This window comes from Peromyscus maniculatus, chromosome 3 (assembly GCF_049852395.1).
Source record: "Peromyscus maniculatus bairdii isolate BWxNUB_F1_BW_parent chromosome 3, HU_Pman_BW_mat_3.1, whole genome shotgun sequence".
Taxonomy (NCBI): domain Eukaryota; kingdom Metazoa; phylum Chordata; class Mammalia; order Rodentia; family Cricetidae; genus Peromyscus; species Peromyscus maniculatus.
Genome location: NC_134854.1, coordinates 91,944,819 through 91,966,140, shown reverse-complemented (window position 1 = coordinate 91,966,140; position 21,322 = coordinate 91,944,819). Strand labels below are relative to the sequence as shown.

The following is a 21,322-nucleotide window of genomic DNA, read 5'->3' as shown; positions in this document are numbered from 1 at the left end:
CCTTCAGATTATAGTCTCTTAGTGGAGCCAATGCCCTTCCCATCTAAACATGACACCTTGTTCTTTTCCATCTTATTGAACCTGATTGTTTTCAACTCTTGGTGAGAAATATCACAATGCAAGGCAGGTTGTCATGACATATAAAATTTAATTTGGGGCTAGAGAGATGGCTCAGTGGTTAAGAACTCTTGCTACTCTTGAAGAGGACATGGGTTCAGTTCTTAGCAACCCTATTGCAGTTCACAATCATCAGCAACACTAGTTTCAGGGGATCCAATTTTCTGTTCTGGAATCCAAGGGCAACAGCCACGTATGTGGTACACAGATATACATGGAGACAAAACACATATTCTCATAAATTACAAATAAAAACAAGCTTATGAAAAATTTAATTCTGAGGACTCACAGTGCTCCTTCAACTCAGATCCTTCACAGCAAGCAGAGCAGTGATAGTGCACTCCCCAGATGGAACCTCAAAATAACAGAATGTGATTCCACAAGGCTTGCCAAAAAAAATCTCTTGGGATACACTTAAAATACTCCAGGGAATCCTTTGCTAATCCTAACTGCCATAGAGTGGCAAAATAGCAGGTGTCCTTTAAGCACCAAGTCAAAATTTTCTCAGCTGATTTGTAAATTGAGACAAGGTAGCTTGCCAGTTCCCATGAGGCAGCCTTTATTCCAGCTCTCTGAGATTGGGTCAGCCCCTCTCTTGCTATGGGTACTGCTACTCTGGGTTCTAGGTGAGAAGTTACAGTATTGGGAGCATCCCTTGTAGCCCTTATTGACTTCCATGCTTTGGTGTCCTGATCATTGAAATGATCACCTTTAATTGGTTTAAAGTTTCCCTTTGATTTCATCGCTTCTCAGATTGTAGCTCATAACTAACACAGATTCCACAAAAATGATTGTTTTACACTGGGGTACGTACATCTGTGACAGCAGTGTGTGCTTATCATTTTCAGTTCTGCTGGGGACAATGTGCTAACCCAGTCTGCAGCTCCATTGATTGTGTCTCTAGGGCAGAGAGCCACCAACTGTTGCAAGGCCAGTGAAAGTGTCAGTTTATTTGGTAATAGTTATATGCACTGGTACCAACAGAAACCAGGACAGCCCCCCAAACTCCTCATCTATGGAGCATCTAACCTAGAATATGGAGTCCCTGCCAGGTTCAGTGGCAGTGGGTCAGGGACAGACTTCACCCTCACCATCCATCCGGTGGAGGCTGATGATGCTGTAAGCTGCTACTGTCAGCAGAGTAGGAAGTTTCCTCCCACAGTGCTCCAGGGCTAAACAAAACCCTCTTGGGGTTGCTCCTCACTGAGTCTCAGTTTTAGCTGTGTCTTTGCCAACACATCTCAACCATGTGATTTTAGAAATCTTGTTTGTACAAAGAATGAAGCTGTGAAACAGAGATTTCTTAAACTGATATGCCTGTTTGTCTAAACACAGATGCTTTAGAATTTTTCAATTTGCTTCCTTATTAAACATTTCCTTTTAAAAATATAATATGTGTGTACACATACACGTGTACATGCATGCATCTGTATTTGTATCTGTGTGCATCTGTGTGTGTATTTGTGTGTTCAATAGACTGAGTAGATGATCATTTTAAACTTACAGGAAACTTTCCTCATTCTCTGAAAATAATCAGAGCTTGAGAACTGAAGATTGTTAGTTGTCTTGCAGACAGAAGTTGACGTTCTGACCTTAATGTCACATTTCCTCTTTTATTTTCTTGAGATTTCAAAGTCCCTCTTCAGTACATCACACAGACAAGCTTCCTTCAGCTGGTTTACTGCTTGTATTCTGTTCTGCATCTCCATATCCATCACAGATACTCATCCATGGTCTTAGACTCATTAGCTGTTATTTTCTCCTCATCCAATACTCACATCCTTCTCTATGATATCTTTCACAATGTAGTCACATTCTCTTCTTGCCTAATTCACTTTTTGCTGTCTTCTAATGTGGGAGGAGTGATATATATATATCTCACCAGCTGACCTGGAAATTATTATTTAGTGCCTAGTGACTCTAAACCTGCAACCCAACTGCCCTTTCTCCCTGACTGCTGGATAACATGTCACCATGTCCAGTTCCTTTTCATTGTATAAATCTACCATTGCAGACACATGAACTTTAGAGGCCCAAGTGTGCATAGCCATGGTCATTGAAGGTTTACTTTGTACACACTCTTCACTTCTACATGAGCCTTCTTTGGGCTTCTGCATCCTCCCCATGTGGAGTGAGAAAGCTCAATGGAATGATCCCTAGCAATTTTTCTGAGACACGGGTCTCTGAGTTTTTCAAGTTTATAGTCCTAGTTCAGGATAGTGAGACCATGTTGTGTTAGTCCTAGTGATGCACAATAAGTTAGCACAAACATAGTGACTACAATCCTAACAGGTATATTCTAGGCTACAGATAAGGTGTTGTCAAGGCTGCATTCTCATGTAGGTACACAAAAGTATCTCCTTCTGGGCTAGTGAGGATGATGGCACAACTTTTTTTTCTTTTAATTTTGAAAAAAAATTTCACAAAGTTTCCCAAGATTATCTTGACTTTGCAAATATTCTCACTCAACCCCTCACGTACCAGGATAGAATCCTGATCCACCTGAGTGTCACAGTGGCTTTCACAGTTACTGACATACATGTAGTAAGTAAATCATGAAGGAGGTAGAAGATTTAAGATTACTACTTATCAGCCTCCATGAAGAGGGGTTGCATGAACTTTATCCCGAAACATAGGAAAACATATGTATTTTATTCAAATTCACAAGGAGCCTTTCATGAAACAAACCCATATAGTGAGTCACAGAGCAAAAGTTGTCATTGAATGAAAAAAGAAATAAAAAGTAAAGGAAAGGACATGACTACTCCTCCATATGAAGGAGGGGAGTTTATTGTAGATAAGATTGAAAGCTTTGGTAGAGGATGGACAGGGACATCTGGGAGAGTTCTGAGCGGATTTGAACAAACTGAGCTGGGTCATGTGGAGAGGGGAGAGAGGGGAACCAGGTGCATCTTCCAGGAGGTCAAAGGTAAAAAAAATGGCAGGTACCCAAAATGTCTAGATTATATAGGGAAGATCCTCTGGGGGAAGGGCAGCCCTGACTCTGGGCTGGAAAGGTAAGGGTAGAGAGTATTGTATGCCAGCCATACCCTGTAACAGGTAGGGAATGAGGGATGTTGGGAGAATCTGGTGGCCAGGTCTGCTTTGATATGTTAAATAGGTACCTCAGCCATTTGTCCCAGGTTTGAAACTTAACAGTCACATTTATATGATCTCTACTTTTACTATGGCTGAATAATATTCCTTGAACATATGTACCACTATTTTTTTAAATCATTTCATCTGTTGATATCCAGTAGGTTTATTTCAATTCTTACCACTGTGAGTAGTACAGCAATGAACATGGGTGTGGGGGTTGATCTATTTAATAATGATTAGATTTGTTCAGAAAATTACCTAGTGTAGGAGTAGCTGAATCATATGGTAGTTCCACATTTTCTTGAGGACCCTCCACGCTGTTGTCCTTGGTTACTGTATCAGGTTGCAGTCCTTTCAGCAGCCTTTATGTCTTACTCTTTCTGTACAGACCTCCCACCAGTTCTATTCCTTTTCGTGATTTCCTTTTTATTAATTTTTCATGTAGAGTGATTTTTGTGTGTTTGTGTTGGTTTCTATCTCACTATCAAAATGAGAAGACTCTACAAGCCACAAGGGTCATCTATAAATTACTAAAAATTTTCAGAAGAACACAGGTTATTGGTACACTGGAACTCCCTTTACCTTCAATTATATATAATTATTTAGAAGAAATTTGGGTAATGTTTCCTTTTCTGCTTGGTATTGCCATGTTGAGTATGCAGTAGCTGAACGCCCCACTAAGCCTTTTTCTTGATGAACATATGTTTCCCATGGGGCACAGAACTCATCTGTAACTTGTTGATCTGTTCTTCCTCTCAGTCCAGTTCATGTAATCTTCCATGATGTTCCAAAGACAAGTAACACATATTGGCAGTTGGTCTACCTAAGTAGGGAAGTTTTCATTTTAGGTTATAGCACTATATGAGGAGACTGTGTGCCTTTTATGCTGTAGTAAATGACAACATCCTCTGTCTTTGTTCTGGTGATTTTAAGTATGAAATGAGTATGTCCCTTGACCCAGTGCCACTGAACCTGTCAAGAACCTCAGAATCAAGTTACAAAATATTATAAATTAGTATCTATGGCCAATTTCTTGTCTTGTATACAATCCATTTCAAGTAGGTTAGTTTTTAGGAGACTCTGATTTGACCTGCAAGAGATGGAGGTAAGGTGTCTAATGATGACAACCAGAGATGACAAAGTCTGAGTCATCTCAGTGTCTTCAGAGGATCCTGAAAGAATGAGAGACAAGTATGAGGTCATGCAAAACCATTAGCTATTTAAATATTTAAGTATTATTCTCTGACATTTTATACTAACTACCATGTGATTTTGTTTTGTACATCCTCAATATCCAATTTGAATACATACTTCAGTATTTTCATCCAATAAAATGCCCTCAGAGATTTCCTCACAGTATTTTACTCTTTGCAAATGACAATCATCACCAGAGTCCAGGTGCCTTTTCTTTGTGGATGCTTTCTATGACAAATGCAAAATCCCTGTCCCACTTTGCATGACAAATACTGCTCATCTCTCATGTGCACAGAAAGCACACAGGAAGCAATGTGACCTTAGATCTCATCCTGTGCTGCTTTGCTTTCTCATCTGTGACCTCATCTGTGATCCTGAGCATTAGTATCTAAGCTATAGAAAAAGATCTTCATTCTGAGAACTCATCTAGTGGAACCAAGCAGAATGAGATTTCTTCTAATCCTTGAAGAAAAACGTCTCCCTGGAGAGCCATATTTAAACTGCTAGTGGGTAATGTGATATGGAAAGAGCCAAGAAAAGGGTGGGCAGTCTATCTGGTGAGCCACTGATATAAATTTCTTTCTATTTTTGGAAGAAAACCAAAAAAGTTCATACTACCCACAGCAGTGAACAGAGTCAGCTCTGAAATTTTGACTCCGTTTGAAGGACATGATGAACATGATCCTCAATGTGAATACAGTATTAGAGACCTTGGAAATGCATATGCTGGTCCATCTCTCAAAAGGGAAAAGCTAACACAAACAAAGGAAAAGCTGATATTTATAGGAACTTAAGAGTTTCTGTCATTCATACTATAGATTTCAGCTTCTTCAAGATCTCCTGCTACCAAGTAAAATAAAATAATAATGCCAAGAGATGTTAGAAATAGTCCTTTTCTGAACATAGTAGATTAAAATTTATAAAACCATGTTGGTGAGACTTCATGGATACAGCTTCTGATATACAAAGACACACAATCTGACAGGAAACTCCCTGATCCTCTGTGTCTTACAAGCTATCTTCTCCCTGTTTCTCAGTGTTCCTTGAGCCTGAGATGTGAGATTGTTTTATAGATATATCTTTTGAGGCTGGGTTCCACACATCTCTATATAGATTGGAATGGCTTTGCATAATGGTTTCCATCTGTTGCAATGAGAGTTTTCTTTGATGAGGGGTGAAGATAACCATTATCTGTGGTAATAAGACAAATTATTTGCATGAAGTTATGGATTATGCAGGTTTAGTGAGATAGAGAGTTTAGAGACTCCTCCAAGATGCATGGCTACACTAGCCCTGGATAGTTGACTAGGTTTCAAGTATATGGCATGATTTCCCCCTTGTTAAGTAAGTCTTAAGTTCAATTAGAAGCTGTTGCTTACCATCAAGATATAAATGTCTCTACTGCCCACTTAGGTATATAATACAATACCTATTGTTCCTTGTGGTTCATAGGTGTCATAGCTAGGTAGAGCTGCTGGTTGCTTCCCTCTATTGGAAGCTTGCATGGAAACTTACAGTATGGAAAATGCTAGTCCTCAGGGAGAATGCATTCAGTTCCAGCTCAGCGGTCTCTGAATCCTGTCACATTTGTCTGAAGTGCAATATCATTTGTGAAATATTTACTACAACCTTAGGCATACAAGCTACATATTAGGTATAGAAGACAAAGAGTGACTGATAATAAATCATGGGGAAATCTATTTTAAAATACTTTTGGTATTATATAACTTTACTGTTTATTAAAGATGAAAGCTAATTTGTGTATTAGTGATGTTGTGTGCTGCTTATTATGACAAAGGAAGTTAATCTGTTCTAATGTTTGATTTCATACTATGTAGTACAGTATCAACATATTGCAAAGTATGTAGATAATGTAATTTATAATCATCAACGCTCAGAGTCCCAGCAGAATATGTCAGAAATATGTTTAGAGGCAATTCAGGAATTTTGGGAAATTTTATCAAAGCCAAAGCTAAAATTCTTTTAACCACTTTTCTTGTGACTCAAATCAGGACCTCAAACAGTAACATCTGTAGTTCAGCACTGTAATGGTATACAACCCAAAGATATAGTAACCTGATACTTATATAGTAAGGAATAATGGTTGGTAACTAAATTATTATTTTTTATGCGAGCAAAAAACCTTGTATGTATGGTGAGAACAATTCTGTGCATAACCTAATAGTCTAAAATCCAAGAAAAGACTTCATTTGCAGTGTTACATGGTATGTCGGCATGCATAATGCAAAGTGTGCATGTTGTGTGTTCAGGACCAAGGCTACAGTGAAATCCTATGATACAAAAGAGTTAAGCAATGCCAGAAACATCTCAAATTCATTCTGCATTAGCTTTCCAATCGCTCATGGTTGATGTGCATTCAGAACTTTTATTTTTGCCAATGATTGTTGACCTATGGGATCAGTTACATGACCCACAGATTTAGCTCTAGGGCATGCATTTCTCCAGTAAAGCAAACTTTGTCAGTGGTGGGCTTCAGTGTCAGATTACAACATGACTTCCAGAGGAAATCCTGCTTTTTCACCCTCTCCCTCCATTTCCTATTTTTGATAGCACATTTTCAGTCTCTAGCATTTGGAAGGGTGGTGTCAAGATTCTGTTTGGTTTATGTTTACAATGACATTAAACCCTTATCACCCTATGATTAAATGAGGATGACACATAAATCCATGGAGTGAACTCTGGGTTTGTCTTTGCTCTCTGATGGATGATCAGCTTGGAAACTGTAGTTCTGGAGTATGTAGTGATCTCCGTTCACAGAAGGATGTAAATGACTTTGGAGCTGGGAAATTTTGCATCAGTGTTACACAAAATTCGTCCAAAATTTGTCACCTTTCCTTCTGATTTTTATTTTTTAACTTCTCCTAATTCTTTATCCCCTTTTCTCCTTTCTCCTCCCTTCCCTTCACTGAATTTCCCTTTTTTCTTTTCCTTCTCTCTCCTGCACTTTCCCTCCCTCCTTTCTTCTGTCTTTTCCTCCTTCTCTTCCCTTTCTTCTTTTTTGTCCTTCAGCCTTCATTCATTTTCACTTCCTTTTCCTCCACTTCCTATTCCTCCACTTCCTTTTCCTCTACTTCCCCTTTGTTGTTTTCTGTTGTTACCCACCATGTTAATTATTTCCCAGGGATTTCTATTCTGAGTTAGCTCTACCATCATGTCTGTGAACTGATATAAACATGTCATTGACTGTGAATGGAAGCCTGTCATTAGAGCTTCTAGATGTTTGTGGGTGGAGAGCTCTAAGTTGGACAATTAGCTTCTATGTTGATTTCCACCCCAGTGATTGCTTATTCCCTCTGATAGTATTGGCTGTTGATTTCTTCAGTCTCTCTCACACAGACTGCCATGCTGTTTGCTTCCTCATTTGCTGACCACTTTTCATGGGCTCCTGCAGGACCTCCCACCTTCTCAGGTTTTATAAAACAGGCTTTTCCAGTGAGAATTGAGCTGCATCTGACAAGCATAGGTTACAAAATGGAATCAGAGACCCAGGTATTCATGTCTCTGCCCCTCTGAATGTCTGGTAACAAATTTAAAATTATTATAATCTTTTCAGAGTAATACTTTTGCAGAGAAAGACCATGCAAGCATACAATAACCAGGAGAAAAATCTGTTCTGGAACTCACTTTGTTAACCAGACTGCCCTCAAACTCACAGAAATCCTCCTGCCTCTGCCTCCCAAGTGCAGGGATTAAAGGTGTGTAACACTATACTTGCTTAGAAAAGATATTTTTAATATCAGTGTTTGTGTTACAAAGTCCTTGAATGTGAATGCATGACATTTTTCTCTCATCAATTGCAGATGCCTATGGGGGCATCATGATGACCCAGTTTCCATCCTCCATGGCTGTGTGTCAGCTGGAGAGAGGGCTCCATTAATGGTAAGTCTGGCCAGAGTCTGTTTGGCAGCTATATCCAGAAGAATGCATTTGCCTGTTTATCAGCAGAAATCAGGGCCGGTACCTAAAGTGTGGATCTCCTGGGCATCCACTAGGAACTCTGGGGTCCCTGATGGCTTTATAGAATGCTGATCTGGGACAGATTTCACTCTCAGCATCAGCAGCGTCCAGGCTGAAGACTTGGCAGAGCATTACTGAATGCAGCATTACCGCTCTCCTCCCATAGTGTTTCAGGCTCCAACACAAAACTCCTCTCTGAGTATCACCTGCGTCCTGAACTACATGCAGGCATGGACACTTCCCTCATCTGCCTAACAGCCATTGTGCCTGGCACAGTGATGAGAAAACTTATAAAATGAAACAGAGAATTAATTAGCACAGTGTGTCCCATAACTTTGGAGCAAAACGCACCTAAGTTCTCTGTGTAAGTTTGGCTTGAACAAAAAAGAAATCATCATTTGGTAGTTCTAGAATCTAGAATTTCCAAACAGAACTCATTTGCCTTAAGTAAAGATGTTAGCTGCCTAATTAATTGATTAATTGAGTTATTTTTATAAATATGGGTGTTCTGCCCATGTGTAGGCTGTGCATCTGGTGCATGCAGCACCCACAGATGCTGGAAGATGACATTGTTTCCCCTGGAACTGGATTACAGATTGTAGGTAACTGCCATGTGGGTGTCAGGAATGGATTTTGTGTCCTCTGGAAGAGTATAACCAGTGCCCTTAACCACTGAGTCATCACTTTAGTACCTACCTTCTCATGTTTTGAGAATATGGTATACCTTTGTTTATTACAACTCCTGGAGGTTTATTACATTCTGCTGGTTAATTATTGCCTGTATACTTTTTAAAAAGTTAATATTGATTCTCTGTGGATTTCACATTATGCATCTTAATCCCAATCATCTCCAGCCCCTTCACATCTGCCCTCTGATCCCCACAGGATAAGACAAAGTAAAATTTGTCCCCCCCAACAGGATTGCTCCCCCCACAGGATAAGACAAAATAAAATTTAAAAGAAAAAAAAAAGAAAAATCTCATGGTGGAAGCTATAGTGTGACACAATGAGTCAGACAGTATATACTTTTGCATGTGTTCATTGCAATGAGTCATTGGTCTGGGTTAAGACCTTTGGTTTATGCTACACTATCAATACTGGGGCCTCAGTTGAAATCATCTTGGCTTATCCTCAGTGATGCCTGTTTGTTCTAAGTTTAGTTTTCCTGCCTCCTTCTTCGTCCTATGTTCACTGCTCACTGTCTCTTCTGCTCCTGATGACATTTAGATTACAGCCTCTCAGAGGAGCCGAATTCCCCTTCTCATCTGAACCAAGCCACCTTGTTTTTTTCTTTATCTCATTATATCCAACTATTTTCTGTTTGTGAGAAGTATTACAGTGCAAAACACTTTGTTTTCATGAGGTTAAAAAAATCAGTTTGAGGCTGGAGGGATGGCTCAGTGGTTAAGAGTCCTTCTTGCTCTTACAGATGACATGGGTTCTGATTCCAGCATTCATGTGGAGTCATAGCCGTCTGTAACTGTGTTCAGTGGATCCTTTGCCCTCTTCAGGAATTCAACCAGACCAATGACTCTTTGCAATAAATACTTACAAGTAAAGATATATGGACTAAAGGATATACTATGTGACTCATCGGGCCACACTACAGTTTCCATGTCAAGATTTTTTTTTCTTTTCTTTTGCCTTTTTTTTTGTTTTTGAATCTTGGGTTTTACTTTTAAATTTTATTTTGGGGGGAGGCTGTAAGGACAGAAGGAGGAAGCAAGGGAATGGGGATATGGATAGGATTGGGAGGCATGATGTGAAATCCACAAAGAATCAATAAAAAGATTTAAAAATTTCTGAGGGATAAAAGTGCTCCTGCATACAATATCCTCTACAGCAGAGCAGTGAGAGTGCACTCCCCACATGGAAGTTCAAAATAACAGACCATGACTCCACAGGGCCAGCTGCAAATCACTTGGGATGCACTTACAATACCCTAGGGAAATCTTTGCTAATCCTAACTGCCATAGGGTGACACAAGAGCAGGTGTCCTTTGAGCACCAAGTCAAGCTTTTCTGAGCTGATTTGCATATTGAGACTTTAGCCACAGTGCAGAATGCTCAAAGCATCTTTAAAGACAGCTTGCCAGTGCCCAAGACACAGCCTCTATTCCAGCTCACAGAGATGGAGTCAGCTTTTCTCCTGCTGTGGGTACTGCTGCTCTGGGTTCCAGGTGAGAGTTTGCAGTGCTAGGAGCATCTTCTTGGCCATCATTGTTTTGTATGCCTTGGTGTCCTCCTGATCATTGAAATTTAATTGGTTTTAATCTTCCTTTTTATTTTATTTTTCTCAGGGTATATATCTTAATTGCTGTTACACATTTCATATATATGATTTCTTTCATGGGTATTTGCAGTATATCTGTGACAGCAATGTGTGCTCATCATTGCAGGTTCTGCTGGTGACATTGTGCTGACTCAGACTCCACCTTCATTGACTGTGTCTCTAGGGCAAAGGGCCACCATGTCCTGCAGTTCCAGCCAGAGTGTCACTATACGTACATTTCATTTTATGCACTGGTATCAACAGAAACCGGGACAGCCCCCCAAACTCCTCATCTATGGAGCATCTAACCTAGAATCTGGGGTCCCTGCTAGGTTCAGTGGCAGTGGGTCTGAAACAGACTTCACCCTCACCATCAATCCTGTGGAAGCTGATGATGCTGCAACCTATTACTGTCAGCAGAGTAGGGAGCTTCCTCCCACAGTGCTCCAGGGCTGAACAAAAAACCTCCCAGGGCTGCTGCTCACTGAAGCTCTGTCTGAGCCGTGTTTCCCCAGTCATGTCAACCGTGTAATTATAGAAATCTTGTTTGTAAAAACAGTGACACTCTGATACAGATTTTTTAAAAAATAATATGTGTTTGTTCCACCATTTATGCTTTATAATTCATTTGTTTGCTTACTTAATAAAGACCTCCTTGATGCAATTTAGTGTGTTATTTGCAATAATTTTTTTTGTTGTTCAATAAACCAAGTAGACAATTATTTTAAGACAATTATTTTAAACAAGGAACTTTCCTCAATTGCCCAAAAGTAATCAGAGTTTGAACTTTGAAGACTGTTGTCTTGAAGACACAAGCTTACATTTTCAACTTAATGCTATATTTCCCCTTCTATTTGCTTAAAATTTCTTAAGTCCTTCTTCACAGGATCACACACAAGCTTCTCGTGGCTGATTTATTGCTCAACTTCTGATCTGCATCTGGGTCCATCATAGATCCTCAACCATAATCTTATATTCATTAGCTTTTCTTTTCTCCTTATCTAATATTCACATCTTTCTCTACAATATCTTCCACAACATGGCTACATTCTCCTCCTTTCTTCTTTCACTTTTTGCTGTCTTCTTATGTGGAGGAGTACAAAGTCACACTTTATAATTGAAGGTGACCTGGAAATCACTATCTAGTTCCCAGTGACCCTGAACTTTCAGTCAACCTATCCCTTCCCAATGACTGCTCAATTGCATGACACCACACTCAACTCCTTTTCTATTTGTAGTTCTTCTACAATTGCAGGTACATGAACTCTAGAGGCCCAAGGGTGCACAGCCATGATCATGGAAGGTTTTCTTCCTAGATATCCTCCACTTCTACATGAGCCTTTTTTTGGCGGGGAGGGTTCTGCATCCTCCATGTGTGGAGCATGAAATCTCAACAGAATGAACCATAGCAACTTTTCAAGATGCAGGACTCTGAGATTTTCCAGTTTACAGTTCTAGGTCACAATATAGAATCAGTATTGTGTTAGTATCTTACTGCTACATAGTAAGCTAACACAAACTCAAGGACTTTCAACCACAGGAACTGTAATCTTGGCAGGGTATATCTGGGTCCTTTGTGTAGGGCTTAGAGGCTCTAGTCAAGATATTGTCAAGGCTGCATTCTCATCTGGATACTCAGAGAATCTTTTTCCAAGGCAAGTAAGGATGTTTCCAGCATGTCCTTTAGATGTGTCTTTCTGCAAAAAGGGAAGCCAGGAAACACATGGAGCTGAACTCTACCCAGCCATCTTTACCTACTCTGTGAGTTCTCACATCTTTCTTCTCTTTGACATTTACCTGTTACTTTGCCTCAGCTTTGACCTCTTTTCTGTTGCTGTAATTGCATACTGGAAACCAGGGTTCTAACACAGAAAATACATCTATTTATTACAGCTCTGGGCTTGAGCATGTTGCCTTGATTAGACCACATCTCCGAGGGCTTCTTTGGTGTTTCATAACATGGTGAAAGACATCACATGCTGAGATCAACAGTGTGCCAGATCTTCTATTTTAGCTTCTAATTATAGGGCTAATAGTGCCTTTATGGCACTTTTCCCCTTATGACCTCATATAACCCAATCTACCTTCCAAACACAGTACCATCAGATTCTTTGATTCTAATTTGAGGTTTGAGTTTCTACTACTTAAGTTTGTCATGATGCATTCCCTCAGATAGAGTCTTCATCTTCCTCAACCTTCTTCTACAGTGTTGAGGCACAGATTGTGCCTTGTTCAGTGTGGGAGCCCGTTCTGGGGTTCCTCGTGGCTTTACCCAGCAGGTCTGAATAGAGGATGATCAGGACCACGGGCCTGAGTGCAGGTGTCTGCGATGGCCTGCACTTGGCTGTGCTGGGGGAGGAGGTCTTTTGCTCCACTCCTTGGCATCTCTATAAAAACCCTGGGCCAGAGACAGTCTGGGCCCATTGGAATAGGTTCCAGGCCCTCTCGAGGCTATCCTTTATTTTCTATCTGTTTATCTCCGCAAGATTCTCCACTATAAATCCTTCTATCTAATATTTCCTGCAGATCGCACTCAAGGAAACTCTGGGAAGCTGTGGGGGTGGTGGGTAAACGCCCCACAGTTCAGGTTCTGCTTTTCTACTAGTTTCTGTTGCTTTTGGTACCTTTTAGCCAGACTTTTCTTTCCCACCTTCCAGTTCCTAAATAACTGACATAGAAACTCAATATTAATTACAAATATTTGGCCAATATCTCAGACTTGTTACTAGCTAACTTCTAAATTTAAATTAGCACATATTTCTTATCTGTTCCTGCCATGTGGAGCTGTGGATATCATTCTATATAAATAAAACACTGATGGCCAGTGACCAGACAGGAAGTATCGGCGGGACAAAGAGAGAGGAGAATTGGTTAAACAGGAAGAAGGGGGAGAGCCACTGCAGCCACCGCCAGGACAAGCAACATGTAAAGATGCCGGTAAGCCACAAGTGACGTGGCAGGGTATATATAGATTTATAGAAATGGGTTAATTTTAAGCTATAAGAACAGTTAGTAAGAAGCCTGCCATGGCCATACTGTTTATAAGTATTATAAGCATCTGAGTGATTATTTTATACGTGGATTGTGGCACTGCGGGGCTTGGTGAAATCTGGAAAGAAGCCCTCCAGCAACAATGTGGTTTGGTACCATTTCTCAGTACAGCATGCCTATCTTTTTCTCTGCATCTGCTCTGCTCACTACTCCATAACATTAATAGGTCTGGGTAGTTGGTGAGGCTTCTTGTACTAAGCATGATTTCCCTCCTATGGAGTAGATCTTCAAGTCCAATTAGAAACCTATTGGTTACCATATAGGTATATATACTGTTCATGCCCTCTTAGGGTTATCATGCAGTACTGCTCATTGGGGTTCACAGGTGTCATAGCTAGGTGGGATTGTTGGTTGCTTCTCTGCTTTGGATATTTGCATGGTATCGTCTGTATATAATGAAATATTTTTCTCATGGAGGAGGCATTCAAGTCAAATCCAGTACAGAGACCTCTGGGAACTGCATCTCTAGTTGTGTGGTGTAATATCAACTTTGGAAGTTTTAGTGCAACATCAGGCATATAGGTTTATAAAGTAGGTGTAGAAGACAAACATTAACTGATAACAAATTATGAGAAAATATGTTTTAAAAGCATTTTGTTACACTCTAATATTGTTTATTAGTGATAAAATAAAATCTGGGTGTTAGTGACATGGGTGTGCTTGCTTATTTTTACAAATGAAATTGTTTTTGTCTGAATATTGATTTCATTCTATGTAGCACACCTTCAACATATTTCAGAGTCAGTAGATATTGTGATTTTATAATCATCAATGCTGAGATTCCCACTTCATATGAGTACATTAGAGAAAGAGGCAGAAGTATGCTCAGGGGCATTTTAGGAATTTTTTGAAATTCTTTTCTTTTCTTTTCTTTTTTTTTTTTAAAGATTTATTTATTTATTATGTATACAGTGTTCTGCCTGCATGTATGGCTGCAGGCCAGAAGAGGGCACCAGATCTCATTACAGATGGTTGTGAGCCATCATGTGGTTGCTGGGAATTGAACTCAGGACCTTTGGAAGAGCAATCAGTGCTCTTAACCTTTGAGCCATCTCTCCAGCCCCCGAAATTCTTTTCTAATCCCAAGCTAAACCATTTAAGCGGTTTTCATGTAAGTCAAATCATCAACTCAAACAGCAACCAGTAGAGTTAAACATTTTAACACCATAGAACCAAAAGATGTATGAAATTGATACTTTCATGGTTAGGAATAATGGTACGCGACTAAATTGCTGTTTTTATTAGGGCAGAAAGTCTTGTATGTTCAGTGAAAAGACTGCAATCCCCAGTACAACATGCAATAGTCTGAAATCTGAGCCAGTGTCTCATTTTCAGTGTCACATGATATGTTTACGTGCATAGCGTAAAGTGTGCATGTTTTGTGTCCAGAATCAAGGCTGCAGTGAAGTCCAATTATGTAACAGAGGTCTGCACTGCCAGAAACATCTTAAAATCATCCTTCTTATTTTAAGTAATATTTGGTTGACATACTTTCATATTCTCTTGTCATAGAAAATGTTTTATGATCTACAAATTCAGTTACATGAACCACCAGTTTAGTTCCTGAGTTCTAGGATGTGAACTCTTAGGAAAAGTGAAAAAGTTGTCAGTGTTGGGCTTCACTGTTGCACTACAACATGACTTCCTGAGGAAATCTTGCTTTTTCACTCCCTCTTCACATTTTCTATTTTTCATACCATTCTTTTCAGTCTGTAACATTTGGAAGAATAGTGTCAAGTTTCTATTTGTCTTACATTTGCAATGATATTAAAAGGTAGATATATAAATCCATGGAATGAATTCTAGGCCTGTCTTTGCCTCCTTTTTCAATGCCCAGCATAGAAACTGCAGCTCAGTAGTTTGCAATCATTTTCAAAGCCTTGGAAAAGAAGAAATTTCAATGCTTGCAATTTTGATCGAGTGCAATAAATAATTGGACCTTTTTTTTTTTACTTTTGCCTACTGATTTTCCTTTGTTATCCCTCCCTTTATTCATCCACTCTCTTCTTTCTGCTCTCTTCTCATTCTTAAATTTCCTTTTTCTCCTTTACTTCCCTCTGCTTCTTTTCTCTCTCCTTTCCATTTTCCTTCCTTTCTTCCATCCCTCCCCATTTCTCCTCTATCCTTTGTCCTTTATTCCATTTTAATTTCTTTCACTTTGTTCTTTTCTGTTTTTACTCAACAAGTTTATTGTTTCCCAAGGACTATTATTCTGAGGTAGTTCTACCATCACATCTGTGAATGGATAAAAACATGTCTTTGGTTGTGAAATGAAGCTTGTCATTAGAGCATCTAGACATTTGTGACTTGGATGCTCATAGTTGGACCTTGAGCTTCTATGTTGCCTTTTTTCCCGACAGTGAGCACTAACACTTTCTGATGGTATTGGCTGTTGAATGACATCAGGCATTATCACATGCAGCCATTCAGTTTGCTTGATCATTTGCTGACAGCTTTGTGTGGGCCCCCACAGGACAGCCCTGCTACTTAGGTTTTATAAACCAGTTCTTTCATGTGAGAACTGAGCTGCATTGGAAAGGCAGGGGCACCTCAAGATGGAATCACGGGCGTAGATCCTCCTATTCTTGGTGAGCTGGGTGTTTGGTGACAAATTTAAGAGTTTTACAATATGTTCAGAACAATAGGTTTAAAATTTTTTCATTATTAAGAAATTATTTATTTATTTTACATACCAATCACATATTGTCCTCTCTTTTCTTCTCCTACTCCCCCCTAACCCACTCTCTGTCCCCTCCTCCAAAAACGTAAGGACCCCCCTGGACTTTTGCATCAATGCTCATGAGGGAGATAATTCTGCAATTCTCATTCTGAGTTGCATCTTTGTGTGGTTTGAATATCAGGGTAACTGTAGTGTCATAAATAGAATTTGCCTGGCTGTGGATCTCTGCATATGTCTCCAGGCAAATGGGGATGTGGGGTGGCTTGGGAGGGAGGGCTGGCTGATGGGAGGAGGGAAGGAATTGGGATCTGTGGGTGGTATGTAGAGTGAGTAGAAAATTTCTTAATAATGAAAATTGAAAAAAAGAAGTTGCCTATATTCCTTCTGTTTCTCTTGTGTGGAACAATCTCAGGAGTATTAGTATTAGCTCTTCTTGGAAATTCTGGTAGAATTCTGTCCTGATACCATCTGATCCTGGGCTGTTTTTGGTTGTGAGTCTTTTAATGACTATTTCTATTTCCTTAGGAGTTATATGTTTATTTAAATTGTTTATCTGTTATGGATTTCACTTGATATGTGGAACCTATACAGAAAATTATCCATTTTTTTTTTTAGATTTTCCAATTTTGTGGTGTACAGTTTTTGAAGTGTGACTTGATGATTCTTTGGATTTTCTCATTGTCTGTTTATGTCTCCCTTTTCATTTCTGATTTTGTTAATTTGAATGTTCTCTCCGTCCTTTGGTTAGATTGGATAAGGTTTTGTCTATCTTGTTGATTTTCTCAAAGAACCAACTCTTTGTTTCATTGATTCTTTGTGTTGTCCTCTTTGTTTCTATTTTATTGATTTTAGCCCTCAATTTGATTATTTCCTGGCATCTACTCCTCCCTGGTGATTTTGCTTCTTTTTCTAGAGGTGTGTTGTTAAGTCACTAGTGTGAGATATCTACAACTTCTTCATGTGAGTATTTAGTGCTATTAATTTTCCCTTTAGGACTGCTGTCATCATGTCCCATAAGTTTGAGTATGTGATGTCTTCATTTTCATTGATCTCTCAGAAGTCTTTAATTTCTTTCTTTATTTCTTCCTTGATTCACTGGTAATTCAGCTGAGCATTATTCAGTTTCCATGAGTTTGTAGGCTTTCTGTAACTTGTGTTGTTATTGAATTCTAACGTTAAGCCATGGTGATCTGATAAGATACAGGGAGTTATTCCAATTTTTTGTATCTGTTGAGATTTGCTTTGTGATTCAGTTTGTTGTCAGTTTAAGAGGAGGTTCCATGTTGTGCTGAGAAGAAGGTATATTCTTTTGTATTGGGTGAAGTGTTCTATAGATGTCTGTTATGTCTATTTGAGTAATAACATCTCTTAGTTCCCTCATTTCTGTCAACTTTCTGTCTGGCAGACATATCCATTGATGGGAGTTGGTTGTTGATGTTTCCCACAATTAGTGTGTGGGCCTTTAAATATAATTTAAGCTTTAGTAATGCTTCTTTTATGTATGTAGTTGCCCTTGTATTTGGGTATTAGATGTTCAGAATTGAGACTTCATCTTGATGGATTTTCCTGTGATGAATAATTAATATCCTTCTTGATCTCTTTTGATTAATTTTAGTTTGAAGTCTATTTTGTTAGATATTAGGTTAGCTACACCAGCTTCCTAGGTACATTTGGTTGGAAAGTCTTTTCCCAACCCTTTACTCTGAGATAATGTCTGTCTTTGAAGTTGAGGTATGTTTCTCGTATGCAGCAGAAGGATAGATCCTGTTTTCTTATCCATTTTACTATTCTATGTCTTTTTATATGCAAATTGAGTCCATTGATATTAATGGATATTAATGACCAGTGATTGTTAATTCCTGTTATATTTTTGTGGTAGTATGTGTGTATTTCTCTTCTTTGGGATTTTGTGCTCTGGCTTTATCTATTGTCTGTGTTTTTGTGGGTGTATCTAACTTCCTTAGGTTGGAATTTTCCATCTTGTGCTTTCTGTGAGCTGGATTTTGGACAGGTATTGTATAATCTGGTTTTGTCTTGAAATATCTTGTGTATTCCATCTATGGTGATTGAAATTATTGCTTGGTATAATACTGTCTCCCCAGTTCTGGGATTATAGATATGAATCTCAACTCCTTATCATGATATTTTATTTATTTTTTCTTGTACTTTACACAGAATACTGGGTCTATATTGTACTCCTTATATATACTTTGATAATTCAGTACTCTGAATCTTGGAAGGTTCTTTGATTTCTGTTATTCCTATTGGTTTTCATCCATACACATGCTGTTGTGGTCTATTGGTCTTTGTAAAATTATTACTTGATTTGGGATGGCTATGCCCCCTTCTGGCAAGGTTTTTATCTGTTCACTTTGTCAGCAAGACCAACTTGACCCATTTCTATATAGTTAATTTATAAATTACCATAGAATATGCATTTCTGGAATACACACTCTTGGCAATAGTTGTCTACAGCCATGACTTGTTGGAGAAATTTGGTTTCTTTTTTTTTTAAGGAGATGACACAATTTTTATTCCTACCACTTGTTTCCCAATCCCATAATATATTTGGTTTCTTTTGTTTCCCTTCCATTTCCCCAAATTTAGAGGCATCTTTCAGTTATCAAAGTGGTGGGGACGATACTTGCTAGTTTCTGCTGGGTTTATCTTTGCTTCAAGATTGAAGCTTCTCTGATCCCAGGCTTAAATTCATGACCCCCATGATTTCCACATAGCGATTTCTGGGCTTTTCTTTGCATCTCTGTCCTATACTTATCCTGAAACTGGAGGCCAAATGTCTGAAGCACTGTTCATTGTCCTCAATGTAATAGTGGCTTTGCAGATGGGAGATAACAAATTTTGACCCAATCCCCTCCTCCCCCATCTCTCTCCCTTCTTTTATTGCATGTTTTCTTACTCTGTTTCCTAATTTGTTGTTTGCAGTTTTTGAGAGCATATCTTATGATTTCCCTAGGACTGACAATCTGAGATAGCACTCCTCACATTCCTGATTTAAATATGTCTTGAATTTTAACCCACAGCTGTTATTAGAGCACCTAGTAGATTTTTCTTGGAAATGCTGTAAATGGATCCCTTTCAGTGATTGCTCATGCTCTCATTGATGGTATTTTTGCCTGTTGATTGACACCAGCTGCTCTCACACAAACTCCCTAGGCATTTGCTTTTGTATTTGCTGACTGCTTTGCATGAGCCCTTCCAGCCCAGCCCAGCTGCTCAGAATTTATAAACAAGGGCTTTCCAGTGAGAACTGCATCATACAGCAGGGGTAGCAAGATGGAGTCACAAACTCAAGTTCTCATGTCCCTGCTGCTCTGGGTGTCTGGTGAGAAATTAAAAAATATTATAGTTATTTCAGGGTCAGGGCATATTTCTTACATAATAATACTTTGACAATATGACGTTATAAGGACATTAAGTGACAAATTAAGTGTCATAATATGTGTTTGTGTTTCTGTGCATGTTCATTGTCATTTCATGATCACAGGTATCTGTGGGGACATCGTGATGACCCAGTCTCCATCCTCCCTGGCTGTGTCAGCTGGAGAGAAGGTCACCATCAGCTGCAAGTCCAGCCAGAGTCTGTTTGGCAAAAACAGCAAGAACTCCTTGAACTGGTACCAGCAGAAACCAGGGCAGGCTCCTAAACTGCTGATATACTGGGCATCCACTCGGGACACTGGGGTCCCTGATCGCTTCATAGGCAGTGGATCTGAGACAGATTACACTCTCACCATCAGCAGTGTCCAGGCTGAAGACCTGGCAGATTATTACTGTATGCAGCAATACAGTACTCCTCCCACAGTGTTTCAGCCTGCAACAAAAACCTCTCCTCAGAGTCTCACCAGCTGCCTGCACCACACACAGCCTTGGACCTGTGCACTTCCCCCTTCTGCCTGAGAGCCAGTGAGCCTGAATCCCTGATGTGAAAGTTTGCTGAGCCAAGTAAAACATAATGAGTTCAATGTCTCTTATGTCTTTTGGTATGAAAAACATATATACAGAAATGAAGGAAAGAAGCCAGTATTATCTTTGTGTCCTTCTGTAATACATTACCACAAATTCTGTTGCTTCAATATTAGAGATTTGTATTTTTATGGTTCTCGAGTTCTGGTGTCCAAGATATGATTGTAATGGCTGAAGTGATGATGTAGGCAAACATCACTTCAGCTTTCTGCTGTAGGAAAGTTTTTTTTTCTTTTTAGCTTCTAGAAGACTTTCTACTTCTTTACTGCTGAATATTTCTTAAGTTTTTCCTTTTCATTTTTATGAGTTCTTTTAATTTTAAATTACATTTTAGTTAATTACATTTTTGTGCATGCAAGTGTAGCAGGAATCTTAAAAGTTCATATTAATAAAATCAAACCTGAGGCCAGTTATTGGGGTGAATACTGGAAGGTCAGGGAGACAGAACAAACCACAGCTATCTCACCTCACCAGTTCCTCAGTTGGTCCTGTTTCCTCATACTGGAAGCCTCTGAGTTCTCATCCAGAATGAATCCAAGCTGAACTGTGCTGCTTCAAAGCCTGAAAGCTTAACCACCTGAATGGTTCACCAGCCAAATGCTTCTAGTTTCTGGTCCTCATGCCTTATATACCTTTCTGCTTTCTACCATCACTCCCTAGGATTAAAGGCTTGCTTCCTGGGATTAAAGGTGTGAGTCACCATGCCTGGCTGTTTCCAATGTGGCCTTGAACTCACAGAGATCCTAGATGGATTTCTGCCTCTGGAAAGCTAGGATTAAAGGCGTGTGCTATCACTGCCTAACTAGTGGCTTTTCTGTTCTCTGACCCCAGATAAGTTTATTAAGGTACACAATATTTTGGGGAACACAATACCACCACATGCAAGCATGCATGTTTATATGTGTGTAGGTGCACAAGTGCAGTCAGAGGACAACTTGGACATGAGTC

The 21,322-nt window shown here is 39.4% G+C and overlaps 1 pseudogene across 1 annotated transcript; it reads left to right on the top strand.

Annotated features, from left to right (window-relative positions):
* Window positions 1-19,679: 19,679 nt before the first annotated feature.
* On the top strand, window positions 19,680-20,308 carry LOC143272229 (immunoglobulin kappa variable 4-1 pseudogene; annotated as a pseudogene). Its single transcript, XR_013049648.1, has 2 exons — window positions 19,680-19,733; window positions 19,896-20,308. The product of XR_013049648.1 is annotated as an immunoglobulin kappa variable 4-1 pseudogene (transcript).
* The last annotated feature ends 1,014 nt before the right edge of the window (window positions 20,309-21,322 follow it).